This window comes from Temnothorax nylanderi, unplaced genomic scaffold, assembly GCF_030848795.1.
Source record: "Temnothorax nylanderi isolate EJ_2023f unplaced genomic scaffold, tnyl_v1.0 TNYL_tig0096_pilon, whole genome shotgun sequence".
Taxonomy (NCBI): domain Eukaryota; kingdom Metazoa; phylum Arthropoda; class Insecta; order Hymenoptera; family Formicidae; genus Temnothorax; species Temnothorax nylanderi.
The window spans coordinates 239007-252913 of record NW_027249158.1 but is presented as its reverse complement, the minus strand read 5'-3'; the positions used below and the strand labels follow the sequence as shown (position 1 = coordinate 252913).

General features: G+C 41.9%; 1 protein-coding gene across 4 annotated transcripts in view; it reads right to left on the bottom strand.

Moving 5' to 3' along the window:
• The window catches only part of Tfap-2 (transcription factor AP-2), a 204889-nt gene that overhangs the window by 52772 nt on the left and 138210 nt on the right, over positions 1–13907 (bottom strand). The window lies entirely within an intron of this gene.

The following is a 13907-nucleotide window of genomic DNA, read 5'->3' as shown; positions in this document are numbered from 1 at the left end:
ACGCACGGAAATTTCCTCTATCGGATTGAATCTATACACGTGATCTTGTGACTCATTTAGAAAACACCTGTTTCGATAATTTTAGGTAGCTCCCAGATTAACTTCCTGGCTTTCGTTATGATGTAGACTGTAGACTATGTAATAATCAAAGAAAATAGTTATCAATAAATGGATTTACTTTAGACTTTCTTGCCTAATAATGGCAATTAAAATATAAAAAAGACATTAAGCAGTCAAAAAAGTTTAAGTATGAAATATATATTGATTTAACATAACGGTTATTAATACTCCATTAACATTATTAGTGTAATATATAATATAATTATATCATTATTATTATTAACAGTATTATGAAACCAATAATAGTTGTAATAAAAACTACAACTAAATTGCAATTCTTGCAATTTATATATATATTTATGTTTATCTATTCTACTAATAAATCAGCCCTAATCATGGTTTCCAATAATTCTAATGAGTAGTGTAATCGGGATAAGCCGGTCCTAAAATTTGTAACGCAACAACAAGGACAGTGATTATTATAGCAGAAAGAGGCGAACATAAGCGGGCGGAAACTATGCAAATCTCACAGTAATCGGCGCGTGCGTAAACAGCTTATAAAGAAAATGCAAGTCCTGACAGTTCAGCGGATCGAGGAAGTTAGAAATCGTGTCGCCGCAGCCGATAGCTCGATAAGAAATAAAATTAGAGGTTTGAAAGCTTGTGAGATTTTGCTCAAATTATTTATTATAACACATCTCTATGTTTTTCTAATCTTTATTATTTAAATTTCTGACAGAAATAGATAATTTTATAGTTGCAGCTACTTATTATTTAGCATTTTGATCCTGTTTACTCCTTGAATAACGTTCATTTTTCCCGTCTTTTACTTACTAGTTATATTTAGAATTTTTTTATATTTTAATTATTTTTATATAATTGTATACGATAATTTTCTACAATTAAATATATTTTATATATTTTTGAAAGTTTTAATAATTATATGTATATTTGCATAAAATAATATTTATAGTTACATTTACAACCCATACTTTGTCTTTCTCTTGTATCTTTCTAAAATTTATATTGTTTTACATATTGTAGTCCCATTTTGTATTCAAAAAAAAAATCGCGCGTATAAAACTCGACGAAAACGCTCCCAGTACTTCGACAGCAAAGCAAACTCGGTGAAAAAATTATTTTAGAGATTTGGACATTCGACAGAGGAAATATCTTCCGGTAACTTAACTGAAGTTTCGCGCATAAGATCGAGATCCGTAGATCTCGATTTATCAGTCTCCATCGACACCTCGCGCGCGGTCCAACGATGCCGCGCAATCTGGCCCGCGTGATCTCGCGATACCGCGAGCTCTCGATTGCACGGTGTTATTCACGTATAGATAGTATCACCCGGGGTGTATGTCTGGATATCGGGGAGGCTTTTTGCCGCGGCGCGGCATCACCTCGCGTGAGCCATTAGGTCTTCGCTTCGTCGCGATACGATCTCGAACAACTCTATAGACCGCGAAACGGCCGGACTGCTATATAGTCTCATCGGTCTCATCCCACGTGTATTACCTAAAGGGCGCGTGCGGCACGGCGCGGCGCCCAGCGCGTCGGATTCCTTCGAATTTGTTAGAAACATACGAGCGTGAACTCTCGTACTTCCGTAGAGAATCGAATCCCTCGGAATTGGTCGAGGATGATGGAACTCGGAGATACGTTGCATCTATCCTTTCCGATTGACCTTTGAATACCGCCGCGGAACCGAACGCCCGCCGTAGGGCCCGGTCGTGATCTCTCGGCGTGACTAATGCTCGAAAACATAGATTTTTCGTAAACGTCCCGGCCCGCAGCTACACGCTTGCCGACGAAAATTGAAGGATAAAGAGCGACGAATTATTCTACATGTTTTATGTTTTATCGATTCACTTATGCACGTGATAATTGATTATGAGAGATACTAGAAATATATGCCAAAAATGAAAGAACATATTCCAAATTTATATTAATCTTTCGTATATAGGTATGTGTAAACATGAACGAAACGTGTCAAGATAAAACTTGAAAAACGTCCCTTTCGCAAAATAATCTTCTATATTTTCATCATTTGTCGCATTTATGTTTATTAGAACAAGAATGTGTTCTCTGTTGTTGTACGAGCTTTATATCTGCTTCATTCTATGTGTGCGGTGTGTCAGTGCGTGTTGTACATATATATATATAGCTGTCTCTCTCATATAATTTAACTCGTCATTTATTGACCATAAGTCCCGCGCGAACGATATGCTTTCACTAATTTCATAAAATTTCCAGAAATGTATATACCACGCTGTAAAAATTTTCGAGTTTCGCCTTCCAAGGCAAACACGTAACTTCTAATCAACAAAGTAAAATTTATCATTGCTATTCGATCGTCTCCTGAATTAGACTTTCGAAATCATAGCTTGAAACTTCAGCACAACATTGTGAAGGATGTATGCTTATATAAAACAGTTGATTACATACACGTCAAAAGATATAAATCGCAACTGCGTGCGTTTGCTTTTACATACATTGTTCCTGACAGTCAAAATGTATTAAAAGAGCACTGTCACCATATGTACCAAGAAGAAATGGCACACACTCGCTTTGCAATTTTTGAATAACTTTTTGCATCACGAAAAATACATTGCTTCGGACGAAGGTTGCAGGCATCAAAAGACTTGAAATTTTCAACAAGTAAATTTTATATATTCTAAGACGCGAGAATGCAAATTATAATAAATCGTAGGCGGTTATAGAGATATATAATTATTTGTATGCTGCGCGCATATATGGCGCGGATGAGGACTCGTGATTGAAGACAAACATAAGGATAGGAAGAGGAAAGTCGAGAGTCGAAAACGCGTATTTTAAATATCGGATATGTATTTGTCTTGTATTACTCGCTCTTGATCAGGTGTGCCGAATCCTTGCCGAATCGTTGCCGAACGACACGCACTCTCTTACGCCTACAAAGTTGAAGCGCTGTAACGTACGCTCCCGGGAGATCATTGCCAAATAAACCGATACCAATCGTAACGCTGCTGCGCGAAAGGAGAAGAGAGAGGAGGAGAAATCGCTGATGTATGAGCATGACGTGGGAATTCTGTATCGGTGATATCGGTAACGGGCGTATGTGATATTTTAAGCTGAACAATCCGCAAAAGCGGCAGCCCCCTTCACAAAGAGCACGGGCCGAACTTTCCTGCCGAGATCACCCGTTGATAAGATTGGAGAAAGCGTCGCTACACACGCATATACACGACACGTACAATTAATAACCAATAAGCCGGCCCCGCGCATGGCGAAATTGCGCGATGGGAGATTAGGCATAAATAATTTCGAAGAAAAATATACAAGGTGTACGGTCACGGACAACGTCCCAACGATCGACGTGTTTAAATTAATGGCCGCTATATACGTGTCGACACCAAGTATCTCGAAAATGTGATCACGCGAAGTTTACAGCGTCAGTTATCAAATGTAGCGGTATTGAAAACGTAATAAAATAAATATTATATTAACGCGTGTGTTTCACACGTGTGATGATTTTGCTATCCTTAAATGTTCGTCCTAAATCTAAAAAGTCAGTGTTTATCTTAATTCGTTAATAAAAGATTTGTTTTCGTCAGAGAAATAAAATTTATCTCGGAGATGTTAAATTAAATTATATTACACGTGCTGAAGATATGCGATAGCAGTTAAATCTAAACGAGATTTTCTGCTTTCGTATATGTGTTGAGATCGTCGATCATTGGCACGTTGTTGCAAATTTAACATCACACAGAACTATCAACGATTAATGTATACCTATTTCTGTCATTTAAATATATAAATATATCTTTAAAAAAGAGATAAAGAACGAAAGAGCAAATTGATCAAATTAACTATTTATATGTTGCAATGAAAACCACGGCAAACCTCAGAAAATATACCGTTATAAATTTGTTAAAAAATTACAAATCACTCATTTCGACACTGCTTTGGTAATTCTAATATTAAAAAGATAATATTGGCATAAGCTGCATATAACTGTAATCGCATGTGTTGAGGCGATGTGTGACGGATGAGAATTATTATTATTCCTCTTCTTATTGTGAATATTATTGTGAGAATTATATAAAAGATAAAAATGCGCACTGCTGCGGAGGTGTAAATTCCGCTGTTCCTGCATGAAAGATGAGTATAAAGTTTCCACAAGTTGGAAATTACATAAAGTAATTGTGTCGCGGATTTGACGGATGTGTAAATTATTTCATACGGGACAAGTACTCGCGAGAAGTAACGTGAGGCAAGTAAAGGGAGAAAGAAATTAATGGCGAAATACCCTCAAGAAAGAGCACACAATAATTGCCGCTAACTTTGCATTAATATAAGTTAAAGTTTGACAGGGCACCTATTAACGTTGAATGCGCGTACGATTAAAAATACATAACCGCCGTAGCTGCATAGTCGCCATAGTGAAGAGGTAATTGCTGCATACGTTTACGCACTTTGACCCATATTCGCGCAACAGCCAGTAACATTACGGTAACCGGTAGGGAACTTTTCGTAAGTTAGTAGGTACACGTAAACGCGCACGTAGATGACGAAATCTTCCCCTCGTTTAATTTCGAGCGGAGTTTGCTCCGGCAGGATCGTGCAAGTCGCGTAGTTACACGTAACACGAGCGCGCTCGTAATCGAGAAATACTTCGAAGACAGGGAGGAAGGAGTAATCCCGCGAGTCAGGAATGCGATAAAACGGGGAACGTCGCACCTCGACCTCGATGACCGTGGCCATGTCGACGTGGGGCGCGTAGCAGAACGTCAGCTTGTCGGCTGTCGGCGCCTCCGTGCGCGGCGGGAACATCCCCAGGATCTCCAGTTTGCCGGCTCCGTGAGTCAACGGCGATGCACGATCGGCACTCTCCGCGTGGAAATTCGCGCGTCTCGGGAGCCACCTCAACTCGGATCCTTCTTCTTCGTCGTCGTACACATGACACAACCGCAGGCCCGTCCGGTCGCGCTACACCCGCTTCCTCGTCGGCCGTCGCATTCGCGCGCGCGATAATACACTGCACACCACGTCGGGATGGGCACATCAAGTCACACTAATGACGGAGAGAGCACCACCGTTTTTGCTCGCGAGACTACGAGGCGGGTTTTCGGGATTGAGAGGCCGCGAGAAGTGAAAGGTGGAGATGAAGGATTGCCAATGAGTTCTTCGAAGAAAGAACGTTTCTCTATGCGTGGGACTTACAATTTGAAGTAAACTCTAGTAAAATTTTAGTGGAAAGCAGATGAAGAAAGACAAAGAGAGAGAGATCATTTAAAAATTAAAAAAAGATATTAAAAAATGGCGATATTATAAACAGAACGAGTCGACACATCGACAATCATTGCTCCTGTAGTTCACGCAATATCGTGATAGTCTGGCGGCCACAATATTCCTTCAGCGTTATTTTTCATATTTCCCAGACACATATCTCCAACTATCACACTTAAATTTTATCAGATTGTGATTGTATTAACCGATCTGCCCCGTGTTTCTTGCAGATAAATAAAATGAGAGATCAATCGATCAATCTCGATCTAGGGGCTGCAGTGACTCAAGGACCTGTTCCTCGGGATGTGCTATCCGAAAACTATCTACGCGTCTTCCACCCCGGGTGGCGGTTCGTCCGGAAATTTGGGGAAAACGACGGATGAAGGGGACGGAGGAGGGAACTCGAAAGGGATAATCGAGGACGGTGCGGCGTTCACACGATCCTTCGACGAGGCCGCAGCGTAACAGCTGATCGTGGCCCCCGTGTCGCGGCAGACCGACTGAGCGACGGGGACGTCGGCGAGACGTACGAAAGTAAAGCCTAAGAGCCGTGTGGCCGCGGACGAAACGGGAGGTGCTACGGTGCGCTCTTACCGAGAGCTACTACTACTACTACCACCACCGCGATACACCACCTTAGTATCCTTGCCCTACCATCCGGCCGGGTGTCCCGGCAAACGCCGGCGAAGGAGCGACGAAGCGAGACAGAAGGAGGTACGCACAGGGAGGAGAGAAGGTGCGCCCGGTGGTGGATGGAGCGGGAGAGAGAGATCTCTCGTTTGTGCACGCTTGCTGACGACGACCGAAATTTCGCCCCGGGGTACGCGCCACCACGTGGCACCTAGACCTAGCACCAGCGACCCCCCACCAGCCGATGGACGATGGGACGTCCCACGATCGAGCGAATAGGAGTAATGGAGCGGTGCTGTACGACGCTCGCCGACCCTCGCCGAGCCGGCGAACGCGCGCGGCCTCGTGCCCGCGCCTTGCGCTCGTGTGCGTGCTGCTCGTATAGGGATGCCTGAGCAGGGATGCTGGGTCCTCTTATCCCGAAAGCGCAGAGAGCGATCTTGGAATATAACGGATGTTAACGCGGCAGAATTAATTCGATCGTTAGATCCTTGACGACTTTAATGGCAGACTGCTGTAAAATGTGCGATAGAATTGATTTGATAAATATTTAATTGGATGCACATATATTTTTACTTTTGATAATAAAACTCCGAGATTAAATTCTCGTTAAAGTCCACTTGAAATTAATTAAAAAGTGAGATCTCGTTGTTTGCTGTCTACTTTCGACGATCTAGTTTCCGAGACGTTTTAACTTTCGTCCTGTATATATTGTCGGATATAATGATATATATTCGGACCTATAATGATATATAGGGCCATGTTTTTAAGGTACGGAATAAAATGTGCATCTAATTATCGCGGACATCTATATTTGTAAAGAATAAAGTGGCGAGATTTCAGATAACTGGTTTACTGGTTTACTGACCCGTCATCCGCCGCTGAAAATTAAAGGTGCCAAGACTCCGAGTTCTCAAACCTGTCGAGTTTCGAGATCCCTGTCGCTCGCCATATCGAGATTAGCATGACTCGGGTTTGGTCAATTTCCGTATGCGAGTACGTCGCCGCATTATTTCACGTGATGGCTCATTAACACATCATTTCGAGTGGCGGTCGTTCACTACAACCAGATGGCACGTTACGCAATATTGCAACAAGAAAAAAAAAGTTGTCCATTTTTGGACAACTTATAATTCGTGTCGAAATGAAAAACAGGAGCTTAATATTTATAATTTTAAGTGCCGTGTAATAACATTTAAAGAATCAGAGAATACATATATTAAATATACACCAAAGTACACATTAAAATGTACCTACAACATATAAAACACAATGAATAATATTCTATCCTGAAATCTGACACGAATTATAGATCGCTTAAGGTGAGCTTAATAACATTACGTTAACATTGCAATCGGATGTAGATCATAACGTCATTTTTTTTTACTTTGTCAAACACGTCGAGAACTCGCCTAAGAATTCACAAGGTGGTAAGTGCGACTAAAAAAACAAAAGTTGCGTATCGACTGTGAACATTGCATAATGTTGTTTCCCGAACTGCGTATTTGCATTGCGGAGCATTTGCAGAAATGCGCTATTTTTTTCACCCCGCGCGTATTACCGCTAATAAATTTGTTTATTAAATCACCTTGTGCCAACAATATTAATGGCATGTCGTGCGAGATAAGAAACGCAAACCCTTATCCGCGCGATCGTTGCCGCTCGTTATCGTGTAAACGTCACATTTATTAACGCGTAGCGAAAGGTGGAATTGGAGCGGGCGCTGCCAATACCGCTGTTTATTAGATTCAAGATTAATGTTCGCCACCGAACGAATTATTTAAATTGATGGCTCGCGCGAATGAACGATCGTGCGATTCGGAGGCGCGCAAAAATGTCCCGTTGACGCTCATTCACGTCCGCGCGACGAGAGGAGAAGAGAGCGCGGGCGCGAGAGAAGGAAGAGAGAGAGAGAGAGAGAGAGACAGAGAGAAAGAAAGAGATAAAAGCGGAATAAAGAGCGAGGAGAGAGGGCCTCGCGGTAGGAGTCGCTATTAATTTGCAAGGTGAAAACGGCCGTCAACGTTGGGGTACGGCGTTGCTCGCCGGGTCGTCGACACACTGGGCGTAATTTATGCCGGCGTAAATTCTGCAGCGTAATTACGGGGCGATGCGCCATTCACACGATGTTATACGCCGAAGTTAAACGTCCGACGAGCGGTGCGTCGCGTTCTTTCTGCGCGAAACCCGGATGCTCCTCGCGGCATCTGAGAAGAATAACCGCGCGAATCTGTGGACCCGTCGCGTCTCTCGCGGCAATCGTCGAGGGGTGTCCGTAACAGTGTTTGCAATTCTCGACACGGATCACACCTCAGGTACGCGAATATGTACACGAATGAAGATACTTTTCGTATCTATGTTCCGACAAATTCTTTCGGAAATACATCTATCCGTTCGTCTCGCAACACTGTGATGAATGGTCATCGTTATTTATATCTACGAAGCAGAGTAATCGAGACCTGTATGTAATTTCGATGATGTATCTTCTCATCGGCGCGATAGGAAAGAAATGCATCTCATATTAATTATGACACATTCATATCGTTGCGCGAATCCCTTTCCTTCCCCCTCCCCCCCCGCGAGTCTTATTTTTTCGTAATTGAAAGATAGAAACTCGATACTTCTATCGGCAGTTAATCACCGAGCGATCGCTGATGGGTATTCGATTTGACGTACGGCCGCTCTCGATTAATCACCGCCTTTCGTTTCGGCGGCTAAAAAGTCATGAATATAAATCAGTAACGAAAAGAAACGCGTCTCTCGCGCGCGAGCGCGCGGCCGAACGGCGAAACGTCGTAATATCGATAGACTGTCAGTGCGGAGTCGTGATCGAACGTACGGTGTTGTCGTTCGATACAAAAATGTCTTCCTGGAGCACTTGGAACCAGTTTGTCCGGCGAGTTTCCGTAAGAAATTATTTTTTTTCCCCTTCATTTTTCATTCCGACCGATGGACTCCGGATATCGCATAAGCAGACCAATAAGCAGATCAATAAATCAATCGAATAGGGCGTTTCTGGGAATCCTCTCGTGGATGTAGAAACATAATTCGGGACTTTTTAATTATGTTTGTTCAGCTCGAGCAATCGTAACCAGTTTGTCCAGCGAGTTTCTGGAGGAGTAGTAGCTGAAATGACTGTCCGATTATTACACGTCATTAATGACGGTTTAAACTACAAATTAGACTTGCCGTTCATTGCGAGATAATGATATAGAATTATGATAGATCAATAACGACAAAAGTGATCTTGTTTAAATTTACGTAATTAATGTAGAGCAAAATCATACAAAATTTAAGTTGTCTTCTAATTATCTAATTGAAAAATAAAAGACTGAGAACGCAAACTGCCTTGACGCATCTATGTCGCTTTCGATATCGATATTACCTACATTCTACCGTTTATTATAAATTTATAGGCCACCATAGGCGGTTGTCGTACGCGCCGATTTTTCATCCCAGTTTCGCCGATAACGATCGCGGAGTTTATCCCGCTCTATTACGAACTTTCGATAATCGCTCGCGCTCGAGGCCTTTCTCGAGGAAATTTCTAGATGGGCGTGTTCGCGCGTTTCTAATCGCACACCCTCCGAACGACAAAAGATTTCCATAGAGAGATTAATGTCTCTCTGTGCCATTTTTGCACCTTCACCCGAACTTTCCTTCCTCATCGGGAATTAACAGCGGGACTTATTACGCATATTAATCGAGAATCCGAGATCCGCGAGCCGCGCGTTGCGATAATACCAAACACGCTGCGTACTAATAAGAATTTATTGAACAAACAAAACGATATTGCACTCGATCGTTAAGTGACAGAGATTGTAAAGTGCTTTCTATACATGACTCGCAAGTAAAAATATTTAACGTGAAATTTTCTGCAAGGACATAAATTTCAGGAGGAACGCCCTGATTAATTACTGTCAGCGAATAAAGTCGGACATCGTTGCGCCGAAGCTTTGATCGGGAGGAGGAGGGTCGAAACTTGGACGACGATCGGCGACCGCAAGAGTACGCACTCGCGCGTGCAAGTATGAAAGACATGCGAGAGAGAAAGAAAAGGAGCAGGGAGAGAAGGTGAAAAGAGAAAGGAAGAGAAAGAAAGAAGGGAGAGAGAAAGAGAGCCCTGGATGATCACGGTGGGAGAGGGAAGTCGCTAAACGGCATTCCAAGCGGACCATCCAACGCCACCCAACGGTAACCAACGCATGACGCCCTTATCTTTACCACGCGTTACCGCGCTTTTCCTCGCCTCTACCTCAGTTAACGGATCGTCTACGAATGACGAGGATGGTGTCGCGCGAGGCTACCGCGCCGCCAAACTGTCGCTCGTTCGGCATCTCGCCTTTATGGCGGATATAAATGAGTAACACCTCGTGGATTTTATATCCCCCTTAAACGCACGAAATCTTTTTTCCGCGTGAATATTTTTCTGACGCGAAACCGGAATTATTCTAACGTCCGTCGTTAGACGAAAAGCAAAGATTTTAGATTTTACATATGACAAATGTGACGCCAAAGGACAAATTTGTAACAGTTAAGCTAAAGTTGCAGTAGGTATATTTGTAGTATGCGGGGTCCACGTGATTGCACTGTAGGTCCTTATCAATTCATTCGACAGTTAATAAAATATTGAATCGAGTTAAGCCAACTTAGAAAGGACGGTATTCAAGGGAAACAATACGCTCCATATTAACTATTAATTAGGATTTCATTGAAACCCGTGCTTATCACGATTGTACCGAAAGATTTTTCTCATTTTTGGAAAGTAAAATTCCGCCTATTGTTTCTTTGTGGCTCTTCTAGATCCAGAAATGGCTCTAAATTTGTGCTTTCGCTCATTAATTGGCGTTTCGATCGCCGAAACCGTATTTCGATTACAGGTATGCCTATTAGTGAAGTTTTGCACGTGCACGCGGGCTTCGATCATTCTTCACGGCATTCAACAATGATATTCACCGTTAATTCGATGACGACGTTAATGGACAACGTCGAACGTGCGCGCGCACGTGTTTATGTGTGTACGTGTCCGTTTTTTCGCGGCACTATATACACGCGCGTATTAAACTCGCGTGTATGCGGCAGGAGGCAGAGGCAGGAGTCCGGTCCAGAGGGTTCAAGCTAACGGGACTAAAGTCGATTGTGATTACACCTGTGTGAGTGCTCACACGCACACGGGCTCTGCATGTGAGACACACCTGAGTGTGAGACACACGTGAATCATGAGCGAGCCTGCGAGTCTCGTCAATTCTTAAAAAAAAAATACTTGTTCAGAAATTCTTAACATATCTGTCGTACTCGATGTACTTACGAAGCTCTTCTACTGAAAATGTGACAAAGTATTGAACATATCTGCAAAACTTGTCGGATGCGTCGCATTAGCGGAAGAAACCATAAAAATAATGACAGTAAAAACGGATTAAGCAATCCTAACAAAACATGATATATATATATATATATATATATAAACAATTATATTTGTTTATAATAAAATATTATTCAACACGATTACATCAGCCTATTGTTTTAGTTCTAATAAATGACGTTTATAATTTGTCGGGACTGCGAAAGTGTTCTTCTGTGCGCAATATTTCACGCGACATATAAAACGTAATTATACCTTTCTATGACGAGTGCGTTAGCTTTGAATTTGTCGAGATGCATGAGAATGCAAATTTACTAGTGGCTTGGCATTTAACAATTGATGCATATAAGTGCATAAGCATGATATCGTAACGTGTCGTAGTAACTGTTGCGTCGTAGTGGTCGTTAGACATCACAGTGAAATTGTGGTAAGACCAAACGTTGTCTCACACCGACGCGATGTCGCAATCTATCGATCTCGAAATGACATAAAATTATTTGTTAATTTTTCGGAAGGTAAAAATTTCGGATAAGTATAGAAACTCCGACACAAAATATACATACAAAATAAAGGTAATTTCTCGCAATTATTGTGGCTTTTCAAGTTTATGGAATTTTTAGATATATCAACCCTTTCCTATAATTGAAATCCTAATACCGTCTCGACGAACGCGGCATATATTAATTATGATTGACATCGATACAATTTAAGTAAAGTGTGTGCTTCGCCGTTTTATTTTACAAAAAAAAGACGGTAATATACCGCTATGAGCACATTGGCAAAAACAAGACCGCTGTTATTTACAATTAGATAGACAGCAAGTCTGTCGGACGCGCGTGGTCCAGTTCCTTCAGTCGATTTTATCGTCTATCTGTGGTATTGATTCGTAGCGCGTAGACAAGTTTCTCGATGGCGTGGTTGGTTTTGTCGATGCTTTCATTGGCAATGTTCCTCAGCGATTTCTCAACCGCTAATTAGATCGTGTTATGTTAATGCCCACTTGTCCGATCGCGTGGTGCGCGATCGTAGTGCGAGAAAAGAACGAGAGAAAAAGAAAGAGAAAGTGCAGTCATTTAATCTTCACGGAGCGGTCATCGTCGGTATAATTGTTAACGGGATTATTTTAAATAGTCGATAACAATCTGCCAACGATGACATAGTTTTAAATATTCTTAATCCTCGATTAAACTAATTTCGTTATCGTTCTTAAACATTCTGATCTCTTGCCGACTTTTAATATTAAAACAGGAATTTTAATAAAAAAAATTACAATATATATAATAGATATTTGCTTTGACGTCCAAAATGTAATAATGAACATGTTCAATCTTCTTATATTATCTATCATGTTTAAAAAAAGATATTTTACGCATGAGAACACATCTATAAATAGAAGATCAATAAGTCTATAAATCAATATCACTTTCCTGGATTATTTCCACTCTGCAAATATAATCATGCACGCGAACAATATACGTTCACGAAGTCGCGCGGGTACATATACCTGACTTCAATCTACAGAACGTTGTAGCAAGAGCCAACCGGGTAAAGTCGCATAATTCGACCGGCATCAATTAGATCGTGTTATGCTAATATCGTCCGTACATACGTACTGGCGACCAATCATATCGCAGTTACGGGATCTTGTAGGCGGCCGACTACCATAATCCGGGGTGGACGGCTGCTTGGAACGAGAGACGAAACGAGAGAGTGAGTGAGTGAGAGCAAGAGAGAGAAAGAGAGAGAGAGAGAGAGAGAGAGAGAGAGAGAGAGAGAGAGAGAGAGAGAGAGAGAGAGAGAGAGAGAGAGAGAGAGAAGGAGAGAGAGAGGTGGCAGGTGCACTGCGGTCTGCGGATCTGCATGCAGCGAGTAACATTGTTATGAGGATTAGCGATTCGCATTTGAATCCCTGCCGGATGCAGTTTGGACGATCCGGTACTTTATCGCCGCGCGCAGATAACTCAGACGTAGTTTGATAAAGTTAACAGATATAAGCATTACCCAAGTCCGCTAAATATTTGCGTAAAATTACAGTTGCTACTCGTATACAATAGTAACGCATTTTTAAGTTAGACAAGATGAAATGAGTAAAATTGACAAGCTGTATAAGACTGTTGTTAGAATATCGAACTAATCGGAATTTCCTACTCGAAACAGATAAATTTACTCCAGATTGGGAATAAATTATTCAAGAATAATTCACTGTCGTAAAAGATTTGTATCTGTTATAAAAAACACAAGTAATTAGTGATTTTGATTGATAATATCAATCAGAGCACGCAGAAAAATTACAGACTTTGATTATACACCCTGTTCGTTCGTTCGCGAAGTAATTTTGTAATAATCAAAGATACGTCTAAAACGATAGAAGGTCTCATCCAAGCTTTTCCAAGATGCTTTCGCCGGTGTCGATCTTGACTGTCGACTCACCGCCGGGAGAGCTATCGGCGATCAGGACGGACGCGAGAGAACACCGCTCGCTGTCAAGATGAATATCGAAGGAGGAGCGGGATGGGCGAAAGTTCACGGCTGGCGCTTTTTCTTTTAATCGTGATAACGTTCGCGGAATACCGTTGCGAAATGC